The sequence below is a fragment of the Tiliqua scincoides genome, chromosome 7 (assembly GCF_035046505.1).
Source record: "Tiliqua scincoides isolate rTilSci1 chromosome 7, rTilSci1.hap2, whole genome shotgun sequence".
NCBI classification, from domain to species: domain Eukaryota; kingdom Metazoa; phylum Chordata; class Lepidosauria; order Squamata; family Scincidae; genus Tiliqua; species Tiliqua scincoides.
In genome coordinates, this window is record NC_089827.1 from 39,078,933 (window position 1) to 39,087,855 (window position 8,923).

Sequence of the window (8,923 nt, forward strand, 5' to 3'; positions counted from 1 at the left end):
TTACTTGGACTCCTAGTGAAGAATTGGTACCTTCAAATTTATTAAGCAAAACCTGAATTGTTTCCTTATCTGCACATTCATTCGACTGCAAAGTATACCATGCCTTGTCTGCTTTTTCACCTGCCACAGTACAGGTGAACAATTCTGACTGAAGTCCTTCATCTTATCTGTATAACTTGCAATGCAGGACAACTCCAATCCTTCTTCACAATTTCTCTAGTTCTCTGCAACATTTTCTCCAATGCCCAACTTTCATGAAGACTGTCACTGCTCCATTGTTTTAATTTCAGTTTCCACACAGTATTTCTGGTGAAACATTTCTAAAAGATAATGAAAGACTGAAAGAAGCAATGTGACATAACACGGGGCAACTCTTACAGCAACTAATTTCACAGTGACTGTTGCCCTGAGGATTCTGTTGTCTGTTCCCAGAACAGCTTCCCTCCATGCACTGACCCACAGATCTCTTCCCTACCTTTAGAGGAGCACTAGTTCAAGAAACTGCAGCAACTGTTACCCTGCACATGCCTGATCTCGTCTGATCTCAGAAGCTAAGCAGGGTCAGGCCTGGTTAGTACTTGGATGGGAGACCACCTGAGAATACCAGGTGCTGTAGGCTTATACCATAGTCTTTCAAGACTGAAGGTTGCCAACCAATCAACCAGTTCAAGAACAGAGATCTCCAAGAAGCACAGGGCACAATCCTAACCCATGTCCCAGCACTGACATAAGGGCAATGCAGCTCTTAGGTAAGGAAACAAATATTCCCTTGCTTTGAGGTGGCTTCCATGAGTGTCACCCAACTGCAGGATGCAGCACACGTCCCATTGGCATCGCTATGCCAGTGCTGGAAAGTGGATTAGGATTTGGGCCACAGTCAAGTTCCTCTGAGACTGCAGCTGTGATCCATCCCCCCAACGGCAACTTTGTACTTTGGTGCTCGCTATTTGAGCAATAATGGCCATCATAATCAAATCTGTCCCATCTGTGCCTTATTCACTGTGCAACAGGTGTTGCAAAGAAGCAAACCTGAGAATTGTGCCCATTAAGTGTTGAGTACAACCATGCTGCTACACAGGGATCAATAGCCCAATCCAACCTAAATCCCTGTGTGGTTACAGGCTACACTGCATCCCATGGGGGATTCTTGGCTGCTGGAGGTTTCCTTAGGAAAGATCCAGCAGCTGCGATGCGGGTCAACTTGAACCTGCACCAGCAATATGGCTGGCCCAAATCTGTGTTGATCCATGCAGGCAGATCAGGTCCATTAAGGGTCTTGGGACCTAATAAGCACCACTAATTCCGGCCCCAGGCCCAATCTACCCATTCCTCACCCCAACTTCTCCCCATTCCACCCTCCCCCCACCCCTGCTCTGGTGAGCCTCTGTCCCTCCACTGGCTCTGGTTCCTGCCTTCCCGTCGGTGCCTGGGTCTTGTGCTGGTGCAAAGAACTTTACAGCATTTTTGTGGCAGCGCGTGCCACTGGAGCATATGTTCTGTCAGTGCAGGCCTTTGATAAGATTGGGCTTGCAAGGCTGCAATCCTATACACACTGTTCTGGAAGTAAGCCCCATTTAACACAATAGAACTTACTTCCAAGTAGACATGCATAGGATTGCGCTGTCAATGTTTTGCAACCAGATTGTAATGGAGACATAAAGATTGCACTTGCTACTGGTGTATGAGATCAGATACCAGTGAGGTGAGGAGTGGGTACAGGGGTTAGTATGACCAAAACAGATGAAAACGCCAAGTGCAGTTAAGAACAGTAAGAAAATATGAGTCCATTATTCTTCCAAAACTGGCAAATCAGAAAGCTCCCAGGGTGCATGAGGGGTTTTTGATGACTTGGTGTAGAATGTCTTGTACACAAGAAAACAGCTTTGTCAAATACTGCATTGGCCATTGTGTGGATGTGTGGAAGGTATTTTCGGCATACCTGACAGATCATTTTTATTTTAAAAATTCCATGACATTTTGGATCCATTTATGAGTCATCCAAACTCACCTTTTTCACTGTCCAGGCCTCCTCATACCCTTGGTGTTTTGTCATTCAGAGAGGTCACCATGAGGTCAGAGAAGCTTCTAGTGGGAATTGTGTGCACAAGAAAATCCTATAATCTGAGGAGTCCTCTCTCATCCTTACCTTTTAAGATTTCTTAATACCTCCTTGGTCACAGTTGTTAATTACCATCGATCGTATACCCTATTGCATATAGATAATCTTAATGAAGTTGTATTCTTCCAGCTATACCAAAGGTTGCTAATGCATTTCTTGGTGCATAGGTGGAATGCGGAACATACAAATGGTTTCCAAGATCGAAATCAGCCCAACCCCATCACTACCTTTATGTTGCTCCTGAAAGTTAGATCTGGCTAACTACCAAGATATTTATTTATTTATTTATATGTCCCTCTCTCAAATTAGCATTATTTGAACTTCCGTGCAACCTACTTTGGCAGGAAAAAACCCCACAAATCTGATCTGTGCCACCCATTGTCCATTCAAAAATATCTATAGGCCACTTTTCGAACAGAAGGCCTTCAAAATGGCATACAACAAAAACTTTAAAACATCACAATCGGATGGTCATTCAAAACAAATCAAAACATACATCAACGCAGCCAAATCAGCATAAAATCTGTGCAGTTAAAAATCCCAAGCAACAGAAACGAACCAACAAATGGAGGAAGGGAAGGGGGGACAACCCTAATCCTGAAGCCTGAAAAATAAGTTGTTGACTGAACACTGAAAAGCGTGCAGAGGGAGCAAATGGGAAGTCTCTGGAGAGGGACTGCCAAAGCCTAGGTGCTGCTGTGAAAGAAGCCCGGTCAGATGTTCTCAACAAGCATGTCTTGACATGAAGAAGAGTCTCCACTGATGATCTCAGTGTGCAGGCATAGCCATGGGGTAGAAGCTGGACCTTAAGTTACCTTGGTCCCAAATGATATTGCTTAAAAGTAATATTAAGACCCTGCTGCACTGCACAGAGGGATCTGAAGGCCTTAGGAGTGGACCTCAACAAGTGGGAAACCCTGGCCTCTGAGCGGCCCGCTTGGAGGCAGGCTGTGCAGCATGGCCTTTCCCAGTTTGAAGAGACACTTTGCCAACAGTCTGAGGCTAAGAGGCAAAGAAGGAAGGCCCATAGCCAGGGAGACAGACCAGGGACAGACTGCACTCGCTCCCGGTGTGGAAGCGATTGTCACTCCCGAATCGGCCTTTTCAGCCACACTAGACGCTGTTCCAGAACCACCTTTCAGAGCGCGATACCATAGTCTCTCGAGACTGAAGGTTGCCAACTATTGGTTTAGTCCATTGGCTGCACTGTGTGTTATAATGTACATGAAGTAAGTGCACGAAGCCCTGAAGACCCCACCAAGATGTTCTTTGCCTCTGTTACTTTCTTTCTCTAGTGTTACTTCTGCACACACATTCACATCCCTTTCAAGCATTGCTCTTTGCGAGAAGCAGCCTGTGTTAGTTCCATTTCTTCCATAAACATTCAGACTGATGTAAGCAGGTGAATATTTGTAAAGTCCACCTGAAGGAAGGTGATATTTTGTAAAAGGTGACAGCTTCTGGGAAGAAATTTGGACTAGAGCTGTGGCACAGGGTAAAAGGTTAGATTTCCTCCCCCCCCCCGCCTCTGTTATGCCATGGCTACCTGTGGGTGCTCAGTTTGTGAACTGGATCTGCTATAAGAGGCGAATGTGCAGTGCTGCCTGTGTGTGAGGGTTTGTACTCCCCTGAACCCTTTCAAATCTCCAACTCTGTGAGCAGGAATATTCCTCATTTCCATAGGTTGCCTCTCTCTCTGTCTCTCCCACTTCTTTTGGCATATAATGCCATTTAGCCTATTAATCTAAGTCTAGGGTACCCACAGGATGCTAAACTAATTATGTCTAGCATCTTGTAACTGCTGGTGGGTTAGCAGCTCAAAAGTTTGTGGCAGCACATGGCAGAGTGGCCCCGGTGTGTTCCCGTGCTTCATTACGTCTTGACCTTTCCGCTGATACCCAATAGAAAAAGGATCAGTCCTTCCAGATGGCATCAGCCTCATTGACTAATATGCTGTTCTCCTGAGTCATTGCTGTAATATCTCGGCTGAACTTTCCACATAACCTGACCCTAGTTAACTCATGGTGCTTAGTGGTTTACTTTTGGTATGCAGGCAGGCACGGTTGAGCCTGATGACTGGTGAAATGCAAAAGAAACTGGTGATGATGAAAAGGGCTTTGCCATTTTGTATGCTGCTGACATCAAATGAATACGGCAGGAATTCAGTCAAAGGGCTGCTTCATGTTTTTGTCACCTCCCGCCTTGGTTGGTTAGCAACCTTCAGTCTCGAAAGACTATGGTATAAGCCTACAGCACCCAGTATTCCCAGGTGGTCTCCCATCCAAGTACTAACCAGGCCTGACCCTGCTTAGCTTCTGAGATCAGACAAGATCGGCCTTCGCTTATCTCATCTCAGTTCTTCCATTTGTATTCAGCGCTCTTCTCCCAAAACAAATCAATGAGGGCATCAATCAGGCCATGTGATGACCCACTTGAATCTCTATATGGACTTCTCACTCCCTTCTGCACCTCACACACATGTTGCAAGCTCTCCATGGGCTCAGCACACCCTATTTCTTTCCCTTCCTGTGATCTTTACTCCTGCAGCAATACCATGCTCAGCTGCCTGAAATATCCCTCCCAGCCCCATTATGCCATGTGAAGCACTGTCTTAAGTGGCAAATTTGGGGAACTGGCAGTTTTAAGATGTCCCTACAAACACTTGTTTGCTTTCTCACTCTCCCACTTTCCCCCTCACTTCTGCCACTGCTGCCAGCAGTACCACAAAGGAGAGGTCGCTCTGGCCCAATTCTAAGCTACTCTCCTCCCTACTTCCTCTTCCTCCATTCTTCTTTACCAAATTGAGCACATCAGGAGGAAGGAGGTATCGCCATTTGCCTGCCTACTGCCTGGTGCAACATGACAATATCCCTACTACCGCTGCAAGAACCACCTTCACGCCAACACTCCCACTTGCATCTGTCCCCCAGCTGCTAGGGAAGAGTCGAAGTTGTGGTCACCTTTCAGACCCAGAAGTTGCCAGGTCCAGATAAGCAGCTACGCAAGAGGAAAGGGAAGAAAGACGCAAGCGTGTGGGGCAGGTGCATTTGGTGCTTCCTTCAGGAACAAAAAGGCCTTGGGCTGCTACTCTCTTAAATCCCTCCCACGTTCTTTCTTGCCACCACTTCTGACTAGAACCCCCCCCCCCCTCATCCCAGTCTGCCATCAAATCCCTCCTTCAAAGCCACCTTTTCTATGAAGCACAGGTAGCCACCACAAGGTACCCCCATCCAAGGGAAGAGAGGGAGTAAGCAAGCAGGCTGCAGCTGTTCTTTTTTCTTACTCCTTCTCGCTGCCCTGTGTTAATCTCAGAGGATAAGGGGTGAGGACAGCAAGGAGCAGGAGCAGCAACCACTGCCATCTAGTACCTGTAGGGGAGGGTCTGGTAGACATAGGCTTCCTGGTGGTTCATGGACCTCAACAGAGTTGGCATTGTACCTGATTGTGGTAAACCCACAGCCCTATCCAATTGTCCCTCACTGGCTGCAAAAAGTAGCCAATTGTTTAGTTTTGTCTCAGCCCGGACGGGGGTGGGGTGGGGGCCCAGGGGCCAGCAGAAGAACAAGGCGGGAAGCACACTCTTTGCACTTCCTTTCTCGCAGCTTCTGAACTTTTCAGAAGATGGGCATGATCACCAGACTGGCAGCTGGCAACCTGGCTGCATCTGAATTAATCACACGTACTGTAGGCCTCCCTGGCCCTGAGCCAGCGAAGACGTCCTTTGTCAGAAAGACCACGCATAGCAGGAATCTTACCTCTGAAGAAATGGCATGAACCATCTCAGGCCCCCCCCCCCCCGAAGAGTAATGTGACTGTCGAAGTATTTCGGAAATCAGAAGCCTTGCTGCGGCATATCTGCATAGACCACACATTAGAACGTCCCTCCAGAAATGTTTAAAAGGTGATTTCGAGTTGCTCTGGGGAAGGAAGTTGGCATGGTTAATTGCAGCCCTGCTGGAGCCCACATTGCACAAAGGGCTCAGCGAGAGCTAAAGAAGGAGAATTTAATCAAGGTTGGTAAAGATGGTTTTTAATGGAAGCGAATTCAGCAGAGGACAATAATCATTAAAAGCTGAGGTGTTAATCAAAAAATTCCTGTAAGGGGGAAAATAAAACACCCAGCAGAACAAGTGTAAGATACCCAGAAAATATTGTTCTTTTATCCTGAAATCCTGTCTTACAAATCAAACAATATCCATCAACGTGGCTTAGATTTCTCAGTCAAATTATGAAGGGTGTGCATGAGTGTGAAAAACTATTTCTCTGTCGAGCTTTTCCTTGCCTAGTGAACAGGAGTGAGGTTTTTGGACTCTTGAGCCAGAATCCCAGGACACTTTGTTGCCTAGTGATTACTTTGAGGTGGTGATTAAAGAAGTAATTTAAAACACTAGGATTACTAAAAAAGGGGGGGAGTTAATGCTGCCTCGGGAAAAATATTCCTCAACCTCCTCAATGGAGGATAATCATCTACCCCTGAATGCCATTCTAGAGGACATAATTAAAGAGGAGAGCAAGCACTGACTGTAACAAAGATGGTATCCTAATAGGGCAAAGCTAAACTAGTTACATAGGTTATTCCAGCCAATTAGAGATCTCTGAATGGCCTGATGTCACAACTCAACATAGCCAATCAGATTCGTCTACATGATTTATCATATTAATAAAAGTGTTCTAAAGCAGGTGCAACTATGAAACTCTCTGTTCCAAGCGGCCTGGCTGGCTTTGCCAAGCCTTGATTCACAAAGCGTTTCCTGTTTGCTTTGTTTGGTTTGGGAGCTTTTAATTACTGTTTTACTTTACTTGCTAAAATAAAATAATGTGCCCAGCAGAAGTGACATCAGACCTTTTGGAGGTTGGAGATCTTGACCAGGATCTCATTGCCTGGGACAATGACAGCATAGCAAATGTCGAGCATTCAAGTTATTTGTAGGGTTGAGCAAGAAACTATTCATTTTCATTCATAAGAACATCATTCATATAGTTATTCATTTGTTAAGGATGTCCTTTGTTTCATAATGAATGGAGGCTGATTTTGTTATCCCATTCATTTTTGTAATCAAGGCTTATCTTGTAGCATGGCAGAGTTGTGGGATTTTTTTTTCTTTAAGCTTTTAAAGTTGAAAGGGAATAGAAAATCTTCTTTTAGCAGCCACATGGATATTTTTGCTTTCTGTGTGCCATAATTTCATTGTTCTGAGGCATTGCGGAGAAAAACAGCCATTGCCATGTTTCCCAAAATGCCCTGACAAACAAAACTTCCAAGTTTTTTTTATCGTTCATGACTCTCCTTTCCTTCACACTTCCTTTACTGCTTTGTTCCCCACTTCGTTTCCAATCCAGGAAGTGGGAGGAAGAGAAGGAGCATGGAGCCAAGTAGACAGACAGAGGTGGGAATCCACCACCAATCAACCACCCTCATGGGTGGGCCGGCCCTAATGTTGTCTGTGGGTGTGCAGCTGCAGACCGGGCTGAGAGAGAGAGAGAGAGAGAGAGAGAGAGAGAGAGAGAGAGAGAGAGAAGCTTACTTCAGATGACCTAGTAAGTCTGTGACCGTGGTATGTTTTGAAGTGGAGACTTCTTGGCCACTCATTATTTTATGGCTTGACCCGTCGAGAACATTGGCTGTAGTGATCCTTCTGTCTGATTCTAGACTAGCTTTGCTTCACTGACAACAAGCAGTTTGGGGGACCAATCCTATCTCTCCCTGGCACCCAGTGGTACAGCAGTGCTCAAATTGCATCACTGTATTCTATGGGGCCAGAGAAGGTGCTGAAGATCTCCTCCGGGTAAGGGAACATTTGGAAGGGAACATGGTGCCCAATCTGCCCTCTGACCCATCCTCCCCCACCTGTGGGTGGCAAGTCCTAACCACAGTTATGCCTAACAGCAATATTATTCTTAAAAGCATCATTCCTTCACTGAACTGCAATTTAAGGAAACAAAAGGGACAAACTAGACAATGTGCCTGAACGTGTAATTGCCTCTCCTCCGCTTGTTCAGCAAGAGCTGTTAAGGAGTGGCAGTCTGAATCAGGACCATGACAAATGGGGGGGGGGGTCTGACCCTTTTCACTGCACTGTTTTCCCACCAAAATTTCACATCCACCCCCAAGATGCTATTTGCCTGCAAAGTTGCTGTTTGCCGCAATGACACCTTTGAGGGCAAATAGCCAATTTAGGGGGAGCTATTTTCAGTGGAGGAAATGGTGGTGGGCAAAAGAGTCAGACAGTATGGTCCCAGTACTGTCTAGTTTGACCCAGAGGCTATCATTACCCAAGCAGCAGTGAAAGAGGTGATTTGGTGCCCGTGCTGGCAGCCTGGGAAGGATAAAAGTCTTTGTGGCATTCCTTTTTGGTGTGCGATTACTCTAATTGCATCAATGTGCAATTGTTTCTCAACAATTCCTTTATTGAGTTAAGTTAATTCACTTTACTCAGCACCAGAGTACTGAAGAACGACAGTGCCAACGACAATGTAGACACGGTGATAATTTCATTGGACCAAATCATGTCGGTGAGAGCAGGCATGTCAAGAGACATTTGCAGGAGTAACTGGGGGCCTCAGTGTCGCCCCTCCCTCTCCCAAGCACTCAGAATTTTTCTATACCAGTTGCTAAGGGTTTGGACATCGGAGGTCGCCTGAATCAGATTGAGTAACTGAAGCTGAATCTCAGAACCAGCTCCAAAAATAGAATCGCCCACTTCACTACTACCTCCTGCAGTCCCCAATACCAGTTTCTGCAGTTTTTGTGCCACTCTGTGCCAACACAGCATGATACCAGGCACCCAGAAAGAGGAGTCAGTT

General features: G+C 46.0%; 1 pseudogene; it reads left to right on the forward strand.

Annotated features, from left to right (window-relative positions):
• The first annotated feature begins 499 nt into the window (after positions 1-499).
• LOC136657839 (5S ribosomal RNA) lies at positions 500-619 on the forward strand (annotated as a pseudogene).
• The last annotated feature ends 8,304 nt before the right edge of the window (positions 620-8,923 follow it).